Source organism: Panulirus ornatus, chromosome 6, assembly GCF_036320965.1.
Source record: "Panulirus ornatus isolate Po-2019 chromosome 6, ASM3632096v1, whole genome shotgun sequence".
Classification (NCBI taxonomy): domain Eukaryota; kingdom Metazoa; phylum Arthropoda; class Malacostraca; order Decapoda; family Palinuridae; genus Panulirus; species Panulirus ornatus.
The window spans coordinates 6,907,327-6,929,994 of record NC_092229.1 but is presented as its reverse complement, the minus strand read 5'-3'; the positions used below and the strand labels follow the sequence as shown (position 1 = coordinate 6,929,994).

Here is a 22,668-nt window from a genome sequence, read left to right as displayed (position 1 = left end):
TATATATATATATATATATATATATATATATATATATATATATATATATATATATATATATATATATATATATATATATATTCGAACTTACGCCATGTACTCGTTTATCGACCAACCCTAAATAGGCATGGATGAACAGTTGGGTTGGCTGTGAGCCAGCTACCTGGGCCTGGATTCGAACCTCTTCCGGCTGATTCAAAGCCAGCCAAGCTACTGAATCACGGAGGAATATGATGACTCAGGATCTTCCTTCTCGCAGTTTTACTCATCCAAACGCCATGAATCACCAGCGATGTCTTGTCACTCACACGAGTTCAACGAAGCTCATTTCCCTATGGTTAACGAGGGACATAACTAGGATTAGGCAGAAATTAATTACGAATGAGATTGTGAGCATTAATTCTTAAAGTGTAGAGACAATGGCGCTAGCAGGCTGCATGATTCTGAGAGGAAAGGAGAGAGGAGAAAGGGGTGGAGATCCCCTCCTCTTCTTCCTCCTCCTCCTCCTCCTCCTTCTCTGTAGTCATCATTAGCATAATACGACACGAACGCAACTGTAATTCCGACACCGTAGACTGAAAAAAATGGCTGAGGGAGAAGGGGGAAGTGTGTGTCTATGATCACGCAGGATACAAGGGTCGTAACATCTGTAGGGCAGCCCCTATCTGGCATGAGCGAGGAGGGAGGGCCATCTGCCGGGGGGCGCCTAATGAGATCTGATGGCGAGGACCTCAACTGGGAACTGGTCCGAGTTCCCTGTTAACCATAGCGAGGATGTTTCAGGGCCTTGCTACTCATAATTGGCACTGTTTAGTGGGGGTCTTGTTAGGTATAATTGGTGCTGTTCAGGGCGCTTGTTAGCCATAACAGGCCGGGAGGGAGGTGAGGGATAGGGAGAGGAGGACGGACGGAGGTCGGCCCTTCCTCCCCAGGGGTGAGGGACCCTGCCCTCCCTAGGGAGAGGGTGAGAGAGAGAGGGGGCAGGGGAGGGGCAGTCCTCCTAAGGGGAAAGGAGGAGGTGTATCCACCCGGGACAAGATACCTCAGGTAATGAACCAGCATCTCACCGCTCTCCCCCAACACCTGGCTACACACACACACGTACATTGTCTCTCTCTCTCTCTCTCTCTCTCTCTCTCTCTCTCTCTCCCTCCCCCTACGCTCTCCTCTCCCCGCCAATCCATCTCTCAACGTCTTCAGCTTACCTTCTTCTTCCCTATTTCTATCGTCCTGCAGCCTCCTCCCCTTCTTCACTACAATCTATCTTCACTACCAGTCAGTCTCTGGTCACCCCCCCCCTCGCCCCAAGATCTTCCCTAGTATCGTCCCCTATTATCTCCCTTCCTCCACGTTCATCACACGGACCCATCCTCTTCTTCTTTTCGTTATTCTTCTCTTACATTTGTCACTTCCTGTTCGCCTTCCTTCACTTCCTTCATCAATCGTTTGTTGCTTCGTTGGTTCCTTCCCATGACTGTCTCGAGGGAGGCTGGGAAGCTGGGAGACTGAGGGAGTAGTGCCAGGGGAGGCTTGAGGGAGACTGAGGGAGTAATACTAGGGAGGCTTGAGGGAGACTGAGGGAGTAATACTAGGGAGGCTTGAAGGAGACTGAGGGAGTAATACTAGGGAGGCTTGAGGGAGACTGAGGGAGTAATACTAGGGAGGCTTGAGGGAGATTGAGGGAGTAATACTAGGGAGGCTTGAGGGAGATTGAGGGAGTAATACTAGGGAGGCTTGAAGGAGAATGAGGGAGTAATACTAGGGAGGCTTGAGGGAGACTGAGGGAGTAATACTAGGGAGGCTTGAGGGAGATTGAGGGAGTAATACTAGGGAGGCTTGAGGGAGACTGAGGGAGTAATACTAGGGAGGCTTGAAGGAGAATGAGGGAGTAATACTAGGGAGGCTTGAAGGAGAATGAGGGAGTAATACTAGGGAGGCTTGAGGGAGATTGAGGGAGTAATACTTGGGAGGCTTAAGGGGAATTGAGGGGGTAATACTAGGGAGGCTTGAGGGAGACTGAGGGAGTAATACTAGGGAGGCTTGAGGGAGATTGAGGGAGTAATACTAGAGAGGCTTGAGGGAGACTGAGGGAGTAATACTAGGGAGGCTTGAGGGAGACTGAGGGAGTAATACTAGGGAGGCTTGAGGGAGACTGAGGGCGTAATACTAGGGAGGCTTGAGGGAGACTGAGGGAGTAATACTTGGGAGGCTTAAGGGAGATTGAGGGAGTAATACTAGGAAGGCTTAAGGGAGACTGAGGGAGTAATACTAGGGAGGCTTGAAGGAGACTGAGGGAGTAATACTAGGGAGGCTTGAAGGAGAATGAGGGAGTAATACTAGGGAGGCTTGAGGGAGATTGAGGGAGTGATACTAGGGAGGCTTGAGGGAGATTGAGGGAGTAATACTAGGGAGGCTTGAGGGAGACTGAGGGCGTAATACTAGGGAGGCTTGAGGGAGACTGAGGGAGTAATACTTGGGAGGCTTAAGGGAGATTGAGGGAGTAATACTAGGAAGGCTTAAGGGAGACTGAGGGAGTAATACTAGGGAGGCTTGAAGGAGACTGAGGGAGTAATACTAGGGAGGCTTGAAGGAGAATGAGGGAGTAATACTAGGGAGGCTTGAGGGAGATTGAGGGAGTGATACTAGGGAGGCTTGAGGGAGATTGAGGGAGTAATACTAGGGAGGCTTGAGGGAGATTGAGGGAGTAATACTAGGGAGGCTTGAGGGAGACTGAGGGAGTAATACTAGGGAGGCTTGAGGGAGACTGAGGGCGTAATACTAGGGAGGCTTGAGGGAGACTGAGGGAGTAATACTTGGGAGGCTTAAGGGAAATTGAGGGAGTAATACTAGGGAGGCTTGAAGGAGAATGAGGGAGTAATACTAGGGAGGCTTGAGGGAGACTGAGGGAGTAATACTAGGGAGGCTTGAAGGAGAATGAGGGAGTAATACTAGGGAGGCTTGAGGGAGATTGAGGGAGTGATACTAGGGAGGCTTGAGGACACAGACACCACCACCACCATCACACCACTCCACCAACACCACCAACACCACCACAGCTCACACCTACCTTTTTTGGGAGGGAGGTGGGCCAGTCATCCATCTCTTGCAGCTAACCTCTAAATGTCAGTCTATCTTGGTATGTGATCAATAAGCCATAAATATCAAGTTGTGTGTGTGTGTGTCTGTGCTTGTGGGGAGGAGGTAGGTGAGGGAGTCTTCGCCAGGGGCCACCACCAGGTCTCGGCCTTCACCTAAGTTCCACTCACCTATTTATGGCTGTACATAAAGAACACACGTCTCGATATATCTGCGACCACAACATAGCCGAGGTTATCATACTTTGGCTATACCTAAACATCATATCTCATGTTCAGTTCAATTGATAGACTTCTGTGAAATGACCGATGCTCAGTTACTTCCTGTGTCGTATATATTAGGAGGTAATAGTACCCTCTTGACTTAGGAGTGTTGAAGCGATGGCCAGAACCATCATCTCACACCTTCCGTGTTAGAATTCCTGGTTTTACCTGAGCGAAGTATCTACCCCTCGTACATCTACCATCATGTATCTACTCTCCTATTTCCTGGCGTTACTTCAGCTACTTTCTCTTTCCCTTCCTTTTACCACCCCACTTTTCCCCACCTCTTCACTAATTAACAGACTTTTCATTTCTTCCTCTCCTTCGTGTCGCCTGCCCTCCTCCCCCATATTTTTTTTTCCTTATACAAGACCTGACCTCACAACGTCCTTTTGTCTAAACGTCTGAAGATAAAAACCGAAGATAATGCACAACGCCAGGTAAGTCACCCTAGTCCAATGCCCACAATACACCACACAGTAGGTTCCCACAACACACAATTGGTCACTTACCATCTCGTCCCATTTCTTACAGCACCGAACTCCCAGCAACACAATGTAGGTAGTGACAGAACACACACACACACACACACACACACACACACACACACACACACACAAACATCCGCACGCACACACACACACACACACATACACACACACACACACACACACACACATACACACACACACAAACATCCACACACACACACACACACACACACACACAAACACACACACACACACACACACTGCTCGGCTCTGACCACTTCGCAAGAACGTATGCAAATGAATGAGAGGCTTGGAGGAGGAGGGGGGGGGGGTGATGGTGGGACACCAACCCCCAATTTCCCTCTCCAGGAAAACATGTCAACAAAAACATAATGTATTCCTCTCATTACCACGTCAGAGGCAGATCAGTGAATAACATCCACGTCCAACCAACGTACGATCATCGCCAATTCACTTTGGTGATTTTTCGATTCACAGGAGAGGACTCCCTTTCGTGAGGTGTACGTACAGATGCGATTCCTCCATTCGTTTGGTTCCCGTAGGAGAAAGCAAGCGATGTAGAGGGAAGAGAAGGAGGGGGGACAAAATGTCTTCTAAGAACAGAATCACTGGATGTAGTGAGAGATGATGGTGGCCAGATGTAGCTGGTTTGCATGCCGTGCGATGGGAGAGGCCTATGTGGTCTACGATAGGTGAGGCCCACGTGATCTACGTGATCTGTGTGTGTGTGTGTGTGTGTGTGTGTGTGTGTGTGTGTGTGTGTGTAAGTGTGTGTGTGAGTGTGCGTGTGTGTGTGTGTGTGTGTGTGTGTGTGTGTGTGTGTGTGTGTGTGTGTGTGTGTGTGTGTGTGTAAGTGTGTGTGTGTAAGTGTGTGTGTGTAAGTGTGTGTGTGTAAGTGTGTGTGTGTGTAAGTGTGTGTGTGTGAGTGTGCGTGTATGTGTGTGTGTATGTGTGTGTGTGAGTGTGCATGTATGCGTGTGTGTGTGCGCGTGCGGATGTTTGTGTGTGTGTGTGTGTGTGCGTGTGTGTGTGTGTGTGTGTGTGTGTGTGTGTGTGTGTGTCTCTAGTATACGGAATGGGTGCACCAAAATTAGTGCAGAGGAGCAATGTAACATTCACATGGGTTTAGGTGCAAAAATTAATGGGCGTATGCAAATTCACGACATGCAATTTGAAATTTGTTGAACTAACTGTAACAAGCGAGGTGTACGTATGAGACCGGAATTCTGATGACCGGGATGCACACGTCATCCTGGACGCACACGTCATCTTGTATGCACACACGTCATCCTGTATGCACACGTCAACTTGTATGCACACGTCATCCTGAATGCACACGTCATCCTGTATGCACACCAACTTGTATGCACACGTTATCCTGGATGCACACGTCATCCTGTATGCACACGTCATCCTGTATGCACACACGTCATCCTGTATGCACACACGTCATCCTGTATGCACACACGTCATCTTGTATGCACACGTCATTCTGTATACATATGTCAGCAGGTATTCATCATTCATTTATGGGGCGTAAGGGAAGAGGGGGACTTGTTCTTCCTCAATATTCTAGTGATATTATTTCGTCTCTCACACCACCCTCTCCGCCTGGCTTGTTCTGTGAGCCCACAGCTCTCGTTGCTAAAGAAGAAGACGTGTTCTCTCTCTCTCTCTCTCTCTCTCTCTCTCTCTCTCTCTCTCTCTCTCTCTCTCTCTCTCTCTCTCTCTCTCTTTCTCCTGTAACTCGGCACACACACACGTACACACCTTTGCCTGTCTCCCAGGGTCGTCCTCCTTCTTGTCCTGGATGCTCCTCTGATCTCAAGAGAAATATGTTAACATTGTCCTGGCCATCTTTGGGGAACGAAAAGGGAGTTATCATGTTTCACTTTATCTTTTCTTTTTTCTTCCTGTTTTTAAAGTGGGTAGATCGAGGGCTTGTGCGCTCCTGTCTTCGCATGTCGTACCACCTCACGTCTGGCAGCAACTCTTGATCCATTCCTCTGGACTCTTCAGCTCAATGTAGATCCTCAGGTGAATGGATTACAATATATATATATATATATATATATATATATATATATATATATATATATATATATATATATATATATATATATATATATATATATATTCCTAAACATCTCACATTACTCCTGTGAGTCCACGGGGAAAATGAAAGACGATAAGTTCCCGAGTGCTCTTTCGTGTAATAATCACATCATCAGAGGAGAATATTACACGAAAGTGCCCTTGGGAACTTATCGTGTTTCATTTTTCCCCCGTAGACTCATAAGAATATACTTGATCACGCGCAAAATTGTAATACTTTCCAATCTTACATTACACATACACGGAGGTAATTCTGACGTCAGCTACAACCTAGACTGCCTCCCTCACACTTCACCTCACTACATGTTATCATGAAGGGGTTCCTGTATCATGCCAAACCCTATACCCGCTTTCACAGTACGACTCGTGTCCCCCACACACACAACTCACCTTCCGCTACGCTACTCACCGTCTGGTTTGGGCTAAAAGCTCTATCTATCATCTTCATGCCTCTCTGGATCTCCCACAGTTAGATCTCACTGGTCATTTCTGCCAACCGGGAATTCCTCTATGTACGTATCTCCTGAACTGCCTCCCTCTATCATCTTGCAGGTCGTGGTCGTCAGAGATCTATTCCCCTACAGTCCAGGGACGCATTTCGGTCTCATACCTCACTATCAGTACTACGCTGGCCCTCTTCATGACAGGGTCGATTGTATACATCTTCATTGAGTATAGAAACAGGGATGCCATCTGGTCCAATAACTCTGTGTGGGTCCAGTTCCACCAGCGAGCCTCCTCCTCACTTCCATTACATCAGTTTCCATATTTTCTATGGTGTCTTACCCCCCGCTGGTAACACTGCTACCCCCTGGGTATTAGAGTGTAAAACACTATGAAACTTCCGTCTCAAACTCCTCGTATATGTCCTCATTCACATCAACAACTTTTCCTTCAAAGTTACTTAATCCAATTATTTGGTCGATTACAGATAAATTTTCCTCTCCCTTCCTCATCTTGTGAGCTTACAGGGTTACTCCTAAGCCTCCACCAACCACGTTCCTTTCGTACCTCATTTTTTTTTCTCCTCATTTCTTGTCCTCCTAATTTCCCTGTCTCTTGATATGTCTCTTTTTTCATGGTGTCTCCCCACTCTTCCCTCGTTCTGTCATGACAGGCGATAATTCTGTTCTTTATGCTCCTCTCTCTCTCTCTCTGTATTATCTGTGCTATCTATACTCTCTATACTATCTATACTCTCAATGCTATACTCTCTGTGCTATCTATGCTCCTCTGTCTATCGTTACATAACCACTGTGCGCCTTCGGTAGAGATAGCATAGCAACTATCGTCCATCTCGCTCTCATTAAAGCTTCGTGGGTTTTTTTTTTCCCCTTCGCGTATCGCATTCTAGGTTATCTTCTCTTAACTACTTCCTCCTCCATCACTGTTCAGCCCATTGCAAGGACGAGACTGATCACGTTTTTATCCCCTCCTCCGTCAGGCGTCCATAGATGAGGTTTCCATTCCTTAGGCCAAGTGAGCATCGGTACCTTATGATTTCTTAAATACATAAGGCACAGAATAGCCTCCTTGCACACACACACACCCCTAAGACCTTGAAAAACCCTCTCCCGCGCATCCTCAGCTCCGTATGGCTCTGAGGCGATGCAATCTCTCTCTCTCTCTCTCTCTCTCTCTCTCTCTCTCTCTCTCTCTCTCTCTCTCTCTCTCTCTCTCTCTCTCTCGTTGAGCCTCAAAAGTTCCCCGAGACCAGGAATTTCTTTACCAGAGCTCAGCGCACGACCCTACCCAAGCTCGCCGCTCCTTGCACCACCTCGGTCCTCCCTGCGCTACATTCCTCACACAGCTGCTGCTCTGGTTCATCTGACGTCTCATAGAGGATTGAACGCTAACAATGTTACACGCCAGATTTCATCAACTGTCGTTATCTTTTTTCGACATGGAACGGCTTAAAAGAAAAAAATAATTCTAGGATTTTTTTTTCTTCTGTTTTCACTCACTTGTAGAACTGGTTTTTCCTCTCTGTTTTCCAGGTTTTTTTGATGTTGGTTGAGGACAAATATTACAAACTGAGCCGTCGTCATAGCAACGTGCTTCTTATTTGGATGATTCACGCGCGCGCGAGCGAGTATGTGCATGTGTGCGTGTGTGTATGTGTGTGTGTGTGTGTGTGTGTGTGTGTGTGTGTGTGTGTGTGTGTGTGTGTGTGTGTGTGTGTGTGAGGGAAGCTTGGTGGCTGCATCTGTAAAGTGCGTAAACCTACTTCCCAATTGTAGCGCACATACGTGCGAGTGTTCACGTGTGAATGTCATAGACCCCAGCCTCTGTAGGCTTCCTTGTCATCGACGGATACATCAAGAGGTCGTGACCTTTAACCTTCCCCCGAGTGACCTCCGACATTTAAAAGTACACTAAATCAGTCAATGACAGAAGAGGATTCGATGCTTAATCTATTTTCGTTTCACAAGAGCTGAACTCTTGCTCTGGGGGATCAAGCGTAACACGACTCGATTCCTTTTGAGCAGGGTTGGTACGCACGACCCTTGCGGACGACGGTACGACCCTTTCAAGAGTATGATGGCCTGGCTTTGGACCTGACCATTGAGGCTCAGGTCAAGGGTTACATCCAGAGAGTGCGTCGTACCGTCGTACTTAGGGTCGTACCGTCTTGCTCCCGGGGCTTAATGGGGTTGTTAAAGACTTTCGTGTGCCCGGCCGGATACGACTCCCTCTGTTGAAGCTAACTTTCTCCGCTCTGTTCGTGCAGTTCCTCCTACTCTCCCTTGCAGGGGTCACTTCCCTCATCTTATTGCTGTCTCGTTTATGCAGCCTTCCTCCTCCCTCACTTTCTACAAAACTCCCCAGCCCGCGCGGAGAATTCTCCTAGATCTCCTCTGATTTCTCCGTGGTTCCAACACTGACTGAGATCAATGCATACCTGCCATCACGGTAAGACCTTACATCATCTACCTAGGACACCCTGCATTACGCAAGTGGGTCATTCTGCGGTTGAAATAGTAGGAGCGACGCCCAGATGTTGAGGTGCCTTTTCATTGGAGCAACTGGTCGACTTATACACGGGAACGAGTCTTCCTTTTATCGAGCTCCTCTTCTTTCCTCAGGTGGGCTGCACCTTCCTCCACTTATTAAGGAGAGTCGAACCCAGGGTAATCCGCTTTTAACATCTTCCCTTACTTAATCTGAGCTCAAAATAACTATGACCCACTTTCCATACACCGCACTGCTATTCTCTCTCTCTCTCTCTCTCTCTCTCTCTCTCTCTCTCTCTCTCTCTCTCTCTCTCTCTCTCTCTCTCCCTCTCTCTCTCTCTTCTCTATAGATGCTACTTTATGTTCCTGCTCTCAAAAGCTGGTTGCTTGAGCTAGACCCAGTGATCCCCGTCAGTCCTTCGCCTCACGTATAACAGTGCAACCGTTTGGCTACCCCACTGGTGGATCGATATGATCTCTATTTCTTTCCTTACACGTCGTGGCTTTGGAACTCTGACCCTACTCAATATTCGTCTTAACAACCAGGATGTCTGCACACTTTAAGAAAAAAAAAGGCAATCTTTTCCCACTCTTGCAAAAAAAAAAATCCTCTGGTTCTCTTCCCCTGATATTTCTTCAGTGCCTTTGCCCCCTTTTTATGCTCTGTCAACGACCTGACCTCCATGAGGACACATGCGCGAGACTGGAAAAAAACCTCTGGACACACCACGAAATCTACATCAACCTTTCCGTAGTGTTTCTCCTTCACACCACAGCCAGTAAACCGAGAATGGGGGCGGGGGGGGGGGCTCTCTCCTGGAGGAACCTGCTTCACCGACACGCCAACAAGAAAAGGGATCGTCCAAAATTTGGCTCGGAGTCAACACACGAGGAAAACAGAACGTAATATCTCACATAGGGGAAGGGGGATGGAAGGGAGGGGAGCAGGTCATGAGGCGAGGCGTGGCTTGGCGACCGCCAAACCCACGAGGGAATTCTCTGGCGGACGAGAAATTCAGCGGCTCGCTAACAACGCAGAAAGAGGGACATGATCGAGAAAAGTAGAAAACGAAGGTCTGAAGAAAAACAAGGAACATCTGAGAAATGATTAGAAAACGATCTGTTTTATAAAAGAAAACAGGGAAATGCCTTGTACTACAGAAAACAATCGGTTAAAAAAAACGGGAAGAACAGCTTTTATATATAATTAGAAAACAAATCTTAAAGAACAGGAATAATATCTAATGAATAATTAGAAAATGATTTGTTAATGAGATGGTACGTAAAGGTATTAAACAAATAGAAAATATTTTAAGGAACAGAAAGATTCAGTATTGGGACAATTTTTACACAATATGGAAATTAGACTTATTGGAAAGATGAATAGACTTTTTGGAAAGACTTGCATAATAAGTATATCAGGGCTTTATCAAAGGGCTTAGTGCTCTGTTGAAGAAGCACATACTTCTATGCTACACGACGGCAATTGCTATGTTGGGAAATTGACAAATACCCTGTTACAAAGATTTTAAATGTCTTAAACAGTTGAAAAAAATAAAAATGCTGTGTTAAATAACTGGAGGATTCCGTTTAACATGAAAATGCGTGCTATGTTAACATGAACGCTGTGTTGCAGACATTCGAATGCTATGTTGTACTAAATGAAAATGCTGTGTTTAATGAGATGATGAGCATCCGTGCGTGTTTCAAGAGCTAGTCTGCATAATGCTAAACAAGTGAACCGTATTGTTAAAGTGATTAGGATAATCCTATTAGGTAGTTAAGCTATGGTAATTAGATGACATACCCTTGACCCCGTGAACGCGAAGGCACGACCCTTGTTTTACGACCTTTTGGATTCATGGAGTACGACTGTACGACCCTAGGAGAAGGAACGGTACGACCCTTACGTATAATGACGACCCGACCTCTTTAAAGGGTCGGGTCCAAGCTCGTAACGACGTCGTACTAACGGGTCGTACTTTTGTACTTCAAGGGTCGTGCCGTCGTGCTCAATGAATCGACCATAGAAAACGGGGTGACATAAAAGCAGGTGCTCCATAATGCCATATAAACGAAAACGGAGATATGAATAAATAGAAAGAAAAAAAAAGGTAAAAGTGGGTCGGAAATTGTATGTCAGACCAGTTGGAAAAAAAAGATATCATACATCAAAGTGTTAGAAATACTATGTTACAGGAAGGGAAAAGAGTTTTCACACGATTCGAAAAGGCTATGTTAAAAGAGAGAGAGAGAGAGAGAGAGAGAGAGAGAGAGAGAGAGAGAGAGAGAGAGAGAGAGAGAGAGAGAGAGAATTTGTCTTAAGTTCTCGTAAGCGCCGTAGAGAGAGAGAGAGAGAGAGAGAGAGAGAGAGAGAGAGAGAGAGAGAGAGAGAGAGAGAGAAAAGCGCCGTTTCACCTGTTTCACAGGGAGCGCAGTTTCAATCCTCTTTGAGGAGGGATGAGCCGACGACACTCAGGCTCACCACCGGGGCTTTTTGTAACATAGATGGCTCTTCCCTCCGTCATAGGCCTCTGCTCGTGTTTTTTCTTTTTTTTTTTTAAACACGGCGCTTACGGGAATCTCTGTCTCTCTCTCTCTCTCTCTCTCTCTCTCTCTCTCTCTCTCTCTCTCTCTCTCTCTCTCTCTCTCTCTCTCACCCCCCAACCACCCTCCCGACGGTCGTTAAGTACAATAAACCGTCGTGAAAGATCTGAAATGAAGGCGATAAATTGTTTATCCCACGTCAGAGGGAGCTGATAAGCCAGACACATTTATAATAAGCTGTTGTGATGAACAGATTGGTCGAAATACTGACGTCAAGTAAGAAGTGGGGGGAGGGGGGAAGAGGGGATAATGGAGTGTCGAGATTTATATAGAGAGATGTTTATGATTTGTATGAGAAAGGTCAGTAAACATGATTAATGGAGGTGTGTGGCGGTGGTAGAATGAGGGTGGGTGTTGTGTGTGGACACCCTGCTCAACCCATGGTGCCCCATGAAGGGCAGGAGCAACCCATGATGATCCATGAAGAGTAGGAGCTATCCATGGTAGCGCTTGAAGGCTAGGGGTTACCCATGGTAACCCATGAAGGGGAGGAGTAACCCATGGTAACCCATGAAGGACAGGAGCAACCCATGGTAACTCATGAGGGGGAAGAGTAATCCATGGTAACCCATGAAGGGAAGGAGTAACCCATGGTAACCCATGAAGGGGAAGAGTAACCCATGGTAACCCATGAAGGGGAAGAGTAACCCATGGTAACCCATAAAGGGGAGAAGTAACCCATAGTAACCCATAAAGGGGAGAAGTAACCTATGGTAACCCATGAAGGGGAGGAGTAACCCATGGTAACCCATGAAGGGGATATCTCAGAACCCACACGAGAGCTAGACAAAGTACGACAGGATCCAAATATATCTTTCAAAGGGTTGGAATGTGACGAGAGGGGTCAGCGAGTGCTCTCACGGGTCACGAACCTGGAGCTGGCGATGGTGTATATATATATACATCACCAGCCAGGAGGAAATTCCTGACAGTTTACAAAAGTGGTCTATTCATCACCAAGTGTAAACTTAAGATAAATCTCAACAGAACTCGTGTTTGTTTTTTTTCCCATTTTTTTTTCCAGGAATCCTGGAAAAAGACTTTTTTCCATAATTCAAGTCAACGTATAGAGAAGTATTTTTTTTCGTAGCTTCAACTGACTCCATCGTTTTCGGGGGAAGCACGAGAGCGTTGATGAAAGATCAAGTCTGCTGAGGTACACTTGGGTCGACAATGTTTCCTCGTAAGGCATTCACTTCCAGCAGCGACTGGTGCAGCTGCTGGGTCAGGCAGGTGTCCTGGATCAGTGTCACGTCTCTAGCGTATACTTGGCTCTGTCTGTCCGTCTCCCAGACAGACAGAGCAAATACTTTTCCGTACATCTGGGACAGACGTCAACACTTCCAAGGGAGCATGATGGTCAAACCTTCCCAGGTGCAGGAAGCTGGTGGATTACTGTATCCTCAGGTCCTCAGATCCTTGTAACCTCTGGTGCTGAAGGCCTATTAACAGGCCATACCTTCCAGGTCCAGTATGCTTGGAGGATTACTGGAACCTCAGGAATCAGAGCTTGGTGGCTGTAACTTCCGGGTCCGTGATATTAATGCAATACTGGAACCTCACCTCTCAGAGCCAGACGACCAAGTCCAGCATGTTGGCGGAGCACTGGAGCCTCACCTCTCAGAGCCTGATGACCAGATCCAGCATGTTGGCGGAGTATTGGAACCTCACATCTCAGAGCCTGATGACCAGGTCCAGCATGTTAGCGGAGCACTGGAGCCTCACATCTCAGAGCCTGATGACCAGGTTCAGCATGTTGGCGGAGCACTGGAACCTCACATCTCAGAGCCTGATGACCAGATCCAGCATGTTGGTCGAATACTGGAACCTCAGCCTTCATGGCATGATGGCCATACGTTAAGGCTCACACATGCTGAAGGAAGACTGGAACTTGAGGGAATAGCAAGACCGCCCCCTATGGAAGTGTCAGTCCCTTTCATCCTGGCAACATGCAACCCCGAGAGCAGGACCCCATCCATCGCTACAGAGCATATACACCTATAAAAGATACACGGATGTGTGTACACTTGACTCTACTCGACGGGACTGAAGTCAATGACTGATAGATAGACAGACAGATAGATAGATAGTTAGGTAGACAGATAGATAGACAGATCTGAGGATACCCCTCACAGTTCAGCCTTGTGAGATGTACTACTATGTTTTGTCCTGCTGGAGGCTTCCCTTGAGCCCGTCAATTGCGCCTCGATGTATTCAGTACTTAATTCATATATATATATATATATATATATATATATATATATATATATATATATATATATATATATATATATATATACAAGGGACCTTTTCAAGGTGTTTCAGCAGCGCTCAGGAAATCAGCCACGTCTATGGTCCCAGTGGTCATGAAGTGTGGTGCTGTTGTGTGTTTGTCTGAGTGGAGTACGTATAGGGTAATTGAGATTTTAAGTGTTCAGTGTCTTCGGTAATGAAGCTGCAACTTCAGCAATGAGTGGTCTTGTAATATGCTGAAGCGATGTTTGCACCGTGCTGCTGAAGAAATAGGTTGATACCCAAACGAACCGACGATAAAAGTATGATTTGTGCTCGTGTGTGTGTGTGGGAGGAGCGCGGGTACTTTGGTATGGGTGTATGTCTGGTGGAACAGACCTCAAAACTGGGTTGTTGAGGGTCGGGGGTCAGGACTGTTGTCTAGTGTCTGTCTGGCCATTTCGGTGCGAATGTGTTTTGTGAGTGCGGTGTTTGCTCGGGGCGCTGGGGGATCTGTAAGTACTGGTGGCCGAAGTGTGAGGCTAGGGATTTTTGTTTCTGTGTGAGTGGTGTTTGTGGCTATCGAGTGCCTCGCATGGGAAAGGGGGTCAGGGCTTATAGAAAGAATTGAGTGCCAGGTACGTTGGGTTGAGATTCTCTTAAACAAGACTTTTGTTTCGTTATGCAGGCGCTGAATGCTTGTCGTTGCTAAGGAGCCGGTGATTGTTCTTGAGTGCTCTGGTCTGTGTGCGTGTGTGAGTTTTGCTTCTGAAAAGTTAGCGAATGTCAGTTGTGTGTTATATGCTTATGATGCTTTTGCGTGGCGGGTGTTCTGGTGAACTGTGGCGTTTGATCATCTTGGGTGATGTTGAAACTTGAGCTGGACTCATGTTTATAAAGGATTAAGATTTTGATCATCTTGGGTGATGCTGAGGCTCGAGCTGCGCTCATATTTACGAAGGATTCAGATGAAGGATAGTGTATTTCTGCGCAGATTTGTAACATCTGTTATAAGCAAGTTAGTGATCGAATTGTGTGAGGCAGAGCTGCTTCCTTAATGTTGTTTGTTGTAGTGTTTGGATGTTGTGACGTAATTGTGAGGTCATCTGCTTATCCAACCCCCACCCTCCCGTACAATAACATATATATATATCAAGACAAAGGCCACGAACAAACTAAACGCCCCCCCTCAAAGCACTCGCCGGCACTAATTTCAGACTAAGAAAAACAATCCCACTCGGTATTCCCTATAAACAATTCATCTGCTCCACCTGAAACCACGCCTCACCTGCCCGGCCAAACAAACTCTCAAAGGCAAACATAACATAACAGCAAACCAAAGAAAATATTGCACTCAAAAAGAGAGTCACACGTGGCTTAGCAGCCCTGACCAACCAGCCACCACGTTCGCAACGAGATGAAAATACTTCCAATACAGTCCCAGCTCACGATGTATAACTCTCCGTTCTTTGCAACAGATGTTAGGCCCCTGCGCTCTCTCTCTCTCTCTCTCTCTCTCTCTCTCTCTCTCTCTCTCTCTCTCTCTCTCTCTCCCATCTACAACACTGCATAACCAAATGACATCGGACGATTAAAAGCCTTCACCCCTGCCAGATATTTCGGCAACTTATATCAACAGATCTCCTTCCCCCTCTACCTCACCCCCTTTGTAAATACCACACGGACGAAATACACTGGCGCTGTAATGACCCGACAAACACTGAGTAACTTTTACCCCTGAACTGAAGTCTATAAAAATTCTACTCCGTATGACGTACACCCTCCTCATTACACACTCCCTAAGCCACGCACACGTTATGGCATCACGACTAAGTTGCGGGCACCAACCATCAATCCAACATTAAAGGCATGAATTCACATTACAGGTATGACCATAATTCGTGCCCAAGTTGCTTCGTCTACAGTGAGGATACAAGAATACCCAGTCCTCACAAGTCCCTCACTTACCTAAGACACCAAACATCACCACACATCTCGACCTGTGGTTCTGGCCTGGTGGACGTGGCTTACTTCCCGTCATGCGATTGGGTTACTGTGGCCTTCACTTCACGGAGGAGCTGGGTAATGAGTGAGGGACTTCTCCGTAACGAGGGAATCATCGTTGAGTGTCCTTCAATCCCTACAACCCCTGCTTAATTCACACTTATGAAAACAAGACACTTGATGAGGTATAAGTGGGAAGCAGGTGTGTCCACAGCCTCCACTCTACACCGGTCACACCTGCCGAATTATGCAGGTGTATGAATAAGGCCTCAAGTGGGGAGTTTAATGAGTGGGGAGCCTAGTGCGGGAGCTTGGTAGGAGGCTTAGTATGGGGAGCCTAGTTGAAGACCTAGCATATGGGGAGCCCGGCAAGGGGCGCGTGATGGGAAGAACACCGCCAGGAGCGGTGGTGCAACGTGAAACATGGAGAACAAGAACATGATCATGAACAAGAAATGGGATCTTACCGAGGCGTGGTGGGGGGAGGCGCCCCCCTGGTAGTTACCGTAGCCCATGTGATTACAGGTGCAGCGACAGGTACGGAGGTGTTCCTCAAGCTCCGGGGGTAGGGGCGGCAGGAGCGGCTCCAAGGGGCCTAGCCCCGTCTCCACGCACCAGCCCCCAGCCACACTATGTGAGGAGCCCGCCCCACGCCCGCGCCCGTCGCTCCAGGAGGGCACCCCGCGCCCGTACGCTGGCCTGGAGGGCGTGGCGCCGCCCACGTCGACGCTGTGGTGGGAGCCGTGGAGGGAGGGGCAGTCGGGGCGGCAGTAGGTGGTAGCGGCGGCGGCGGCGCCCCCGTAGGAGGGCAGGTGGTGGTGGTGGTGGTGATGGGTGGTGGCGGCGGAGGACTCCTGCTGCTGCTGCTGCTGCTGCTGGACCTCTCCGTTCATACAGTAACTCTTGCTGCGTCGCATCACCGCTCCTGCTGGGGTGCTGAGTGGCCGCCCCCCGGAGGCTCAACGACCGGCCGCACGCCCCGCCACGCCCCCCGCGCCCCCTTCCCCATCACACACGCCTCCTCCACGCCCCCGTGTCGTGCCCTCTCCTGCAACACGAGAGAGCAACGTCAGACGAGGCACAAGCCAGTGGTACACTCACACGCTCACCTTAGTAACACAAAATTAATATCAATTTACCAAAAGAAATGCTCCAAAAATTAGTAGAAATAAAACAAAAATGCACATTTCTAGCTATACCTATATTATAGAGACCACATAGCATAACTATATATAGAAAAATATATATACATACATCAGCACACAGCATAATTAGGCACAACACAAAGTTCAAACCAGAAAAAAAAATAGAGGAGGAAAAATATCACAGTCAAAACAAACTTTTCTCCCAATCGGGTCATCACGGCATCATTACAGCACCAACAACACCAGTGTTCCATGATAACTCACGCAACGACACTTTACACTCTAGAACACGCCATCACTCACGCTCCCTGCCTCACAGCTCTCATTAAACTTAACCTCTCCTCCCCTCCTCTCTCCTGGAGCACGCATTACTCACACTACACTCGCCACAGCACACTAGAGCAGAGTATTGTTTAAACACGACACACTACTACACAGCGCACATTACCACCACAACAACAGTACACAGAATAAGATTATATTCATGACATTTGACAAGATCGGATAATGGTCCTTCCCGTCGCTGCTCAGGAACACATCATGGTGGCGCACAGGAAGGACAGGGAATAACATCGTGGTGGCGCACAGGAAGGACAGGGAATAACATCGTGGTGGTGCACAGGAAGGACAGGGAATAACATCGTGGTGGTGCACAGGAAGGACAGGGAATAATATCGTGGTGGCGCACAGGAAGGACAGGGAATAACATCGTGGTGGCGCACAGGAAGGACAGGGAATAACATCGTGGTGGTGCACAGGAAGGACAGGGAATAACATCGTGGTGGTGCACAGGAAGGACAAGGAATAACATCGTGGTGGCGCACAGGAAGGACAGGGAATAATATCGTGGTGGCGCACAGGAAGGACAGGGAATAACATCGTGGTGGTGCACAGGAAGGACAGGGAATGACATCGTGGTGGCGCACAGGAAGGACAGGGAATAATATCGTGGTGGCGCACAGGAAGGACAGAGAATAACAAGATACCCTGACGTTCTCTGACGAAGTTATACGCTGGAGAACAGTAAGAGGATCCTACATTCCTAATCTGCACGGATGGAGAGAGGATAATAAAGCGGATGGCTCCTCCGCACACACCATTCCCTGTGGCGTATTATCCGTGAGGGAACGCCCAGTAGTGTCGAAGAGGAGGGTATGCTGATAACGAAATTCTATAGGGAAGGACGAATGGAAAACATATTTTGACTTACAGTTCTTGGGATAGTCTGGGGAGGAGGGATTTCGAGAGTTAATCTCGAGAGAATTAGCTTTTGCAAAATGTACCAATCAGACTGTCATTGTTCAACAAGCTTAACTCGCTGATTACTAACATTACTGAATCATTTTTGGCTGTATTTTAAACGTATGTATAATCTTTGCCTTTGCACTATCTCACGACAGAATATTCCAATACTAAATGAAACTGAAGAAACTTTTTCTCCTTTTTTAGTCTTTCAATGACTATCCTTTAGCTCACGGCTTATTTCTGTGTATTTTATTTTTACAGAACATTAGAAAATTAATAATAATTCTACAATCGCTATTATTCATTCTGAAAATAGATCTCGGAGTATGAGTTTTTATAGAGAAGTAATTCTAAATGTCTTTTCACAGGGTGTATTTCTTCGTGACGAAACTATTGTTGTTGCTCTTCTCTGTATTTTCTCTAGTTTTCTTTTCTTAATTATTTTTCTTTCAGTGGCGGTAAATAGCTTTTGCTAAATGTGGTCTGATCTGTAAAGAGTAATACTGTCCTTCGTCTTTTAGTTTGTAGATCCACATGTGAAGCCTAACATTCTAGTATCATATGTAAGTAAGTACTGTGCTGATCTGCGAAATTCAGTGTATTTCTAATGACCGCTCCACGATCACCAGTCTTATTCCATTCATACTTCTAACAGTTTGTTAGCAAACATTTAACGTTTATGCTAACGGCCCTCATCCCCAAATACATAACTTTCCGTGTATCTTCACTGAAATCCATCTGTTGTGACACTGACCACTATATCAAATATTTCTAAATCTCTTTGAATCATCAAACTGTCTACATTTGCTTGGACTTTATTTCCATAATTCGTACCGACGTTAAATCTTACAAGATTTTTACTGATGACTCCTGTCTCTTGGTCGCTGCCACAGAAAGCAGAATATTTAGGGCCCCAAACTGAGCCCTTGTGGTATCTCACCCGGTACCCTAAGTCGGTCGAAAACCTCTATGCTTAATACCTCCTATTAATTTGAATCTGTACGCCACTCCGAGATCCACGCGGATACTAGATTTCCTATCCTGTTTGCTTTGATTATACTTATCATTTGTTTATCTTCCCATGGAAGAGGATTATTGTGTCGACGCAACTGTCTCTTGGCTCAGATATCCTGACTCAACTCTCTCCATGGCTCAGGAAATGACACAACTCTCTCCATACCTCAGGAATATTGACACAACTCTCTCCATAGCTCAGGAATATTGACATGACCCTCTTCATGGCTTAGGAAATGACACAACTCTCTCCATGGCTCAGGATTATTGACACCACTCTCTCCAGCGCTCTGGAATGTTGACACAATTCTCTCTCTCTAGCTCAAGAATATTCTCAATACTCGTTATACCAAAGGCACTCCTGGAGAAGTATTTACATGCACCATGCACAATACCCCTCACTACAGGCACTGTACAGGACCACCATACACAACTCTGTCACAACATCTTAACCAAGAAAGCCTCAACGCTAGACTAAATATAACCATTTTGTCCCTTCCTTCCCTACAGGGTCTAATTGTGCTGGCTCTATGAGTGACCCAGCTCAGAGGGGGAACAACAGAGCCGTGGATCCTGGCTCTTCACAGAGGAGAGGCCTCCAGTATAATGATATGTTTATGTCACTCTCCATCCTATGGGGTATGACAGTCATGATTCGCCTCCCTTGGTATGACTTCCACTCCTAGAAACGCTTCTCAATAGATATTGGTCTTCTCTTTACAAGTGTTCAGGGGGGATATGCCTTTTGAAATGGGTCGTAATTAATGGACATTACGACCCACGCCCTTCATGGAACCCTAAAACTTAGCCCGTCAAGTAAACGTGACGCATTAATCTCCTAGAATAGATTACACTTCTAAAACCGAGTCCACTGTAAAGATCACTTATCTAAATTCAAGTCTGAGACATAAGAGGAAATTGAGTGGCTGCCAGAGAGTGGAAGAGTTTCTGTTTGCTCTGTGATATTTTAAGGGCCTGGACAGCGCCGAGTGACGGTCAGCTGTGGAGGGTAAACAGCTGTGACGGACAGACAGGTGCGGAAGGTAAACATTTGCTCCTCTGAGTGACGGGGCCGAGACCACCAGCGTCGCCATAGACCTCTCTCTCTCTCTCTCTCTCTCTCTCTCTCTCTCTCTCTCTCTCTCTCTCTCTCTCTGCCCCACCCCCACCCCGTCTGAACCACCCTTAGAACGACGACGTTGCGACCCCCCCTTCCTTGAAGACCTTGGAACCGACTCTTTACTAAAGGTCAAGTCAGAGAAGTCAAGCCATCGTGATCATTGACGTGCGTCAGGGATTGTACCGTCGTGTTCAAGAACCACAGAATGTCGTCGTGCTCAAGGGCCGACCGTACTGTCGTGCTCAGTGGTCGTACCCTTCTTCTCGAGGGGGAATGTACATCCGTACTCAATAGTCGTACACTCCTACTAGTCCTCCACCTTAACGTGAGTAGCAAACTTTGGGTCACAATGTACAATACAGCTTAACAACATCAGCCACTCAAGACGGGAGGAGGTGAGGTCTTTGTTTACACACACACAGTTTATCATCTGAACTCCAACTACCCAAAGTATTTAGTGCCGTAAGAGCTTTCTCTTTGATTAAAGTCCATTTTTCGTCCTATATGCAGCTTGTGAGTTCAATACCCGGGTCTCGAACCATTTAGAAGATTAAAAGCCATTTCTACACGCTATAAACAGATAGAGATGCATCCTTAACGAATATATACGACGGTACGGCTCATGAGTACAACGGTACGACCTCAGAGCACGACGGCACGAGCCTTGAATACGACGATATGACCCCTGAGCACTGTGGAACGACCCTTAAGCACAACGACCTTTGACCTAATCCTTAAGGGACAGGTATATGCATATATACCTATCATCCATTGCGACACTGGTGGAAAACAGCGTGGTATGAAAGCTAACGGATTAGAACTAAAGATGATCTCTTTGTCGCTTCGACAGGACAAAAATCTTCTTCAGAAAATACAAGGCAAAGAGAGATGCTGTACTAAGCGGGCGTATGTCGCCCGGCTGAAGTACTTAGAGGATAGGTACTGTGTTACTGAAACTTTCCTGAAACTGGGTTACCCAAGAGATCCACTCAAGCGGGGGCAAACAAGGCAAGAAGAAAAACAATGGCGTGGGATAAACAAAAAGAGGAATGTCTCAACAGATAAAAAAATAATTGATAGTTCATTCCAAATTCAAAAGAAACTCCCTTCTTCGATAGATTCCTGCAACAAGCAGGCATACAAATATCGTCACATCATAGGGAAAGAAAACTGGTCGAGTCACAAGGTGTAAACCGAGCGGTTTTACCTAGTCACACAGGTGTTGTGTACAATTGTCCATGCACCGGTTGTCAACGCGCCTAGTGTGGAAATTTTGGACGGGGTTTGACAAAGAGAATAGTAAACCATAAGGATGACTCGAGAATCAAGGAACATCTAACGCTCTTGTGGTGTATTGGGATGAACGCAAACACCTGCTGATGCAAGACTATCAAACAACGTGATGAATAAAACAGAACGAGGGAAGAGGCGTTGTTAGAAGCCGCACACATGGAAATGACCAGCCACACAAGAGCTGATGTTATCAACTGGTCAGGCAAGTGTGGCGGGTGAGGATGGCTGTGATGACGTGGACAAAAGAGGAGTCAGGAGAGCCGGGCTGGCCAATTAGAGAATAATATGTCGAATTCTCCTCCAGCCGGATAACGGTCTCCTGTTTCTATGCTTGGTCCTCCATCTGTTTTCGTCTCATACTTTCCGAAGAAAAAACTTCTTTTAATTCGATAAAGAACGAGATCTCAGCCCTATGCATTCATTTTCTAGACCAACCTGCTTAACACACAGACACACACACACACAGACACACACACACACACACACACACACACACAATGTTCTCAGGTAAACTGTATGTAAATCAATCTTTGCATCAATCATCCACTTAACGCTATGCTAAAATTGCACCTGCAAACAATAGCAAAAAGAAAAGAAAAAAGAATATGTGAATATTGCACCAGCAGTAAACTGCGTGGCATCAAAGCATTACGCTAGCAAAAGAAAGATTATACGACGTACGAATACTGGTATGATGATAAATTATACAACAACGAATATTGGTAGGATGATACATTATACGCCATATGAATATTGACGTAAATTATACGCCATGCGAATATTGACGTAAATTATACGCCATACGAATATTGGCGTAAATTATACGCCATACGAATATTGGCGTAAATTATACGCCATACGAATATTGACGTAAATTATACGCCATACGAATATTGACGTAAATTATACGCCATACGAATATTGGCGTAAATCATACGCATACTAATATTGACGTAAATCATACGCCATACGAATATTGGCGTAAATCATACGCCATACGAATATTGGCGTAAATCATACGCCATACGAATATTGGCGTAAATCATACGCCATACGAATATTGGCGTA

General features: G+C 46.5%; 1 pseudogene; it reads right to left on the bottom strand.

Moving 5' to 3' along the window:
• The window catches only part of LOC139749032 (uncharacterized), a 542,729-nt pseudogene that overhangs the window by 350,820 nt on the left and 169,241 nt on the right, over positions 1-22,668 (bottom strand).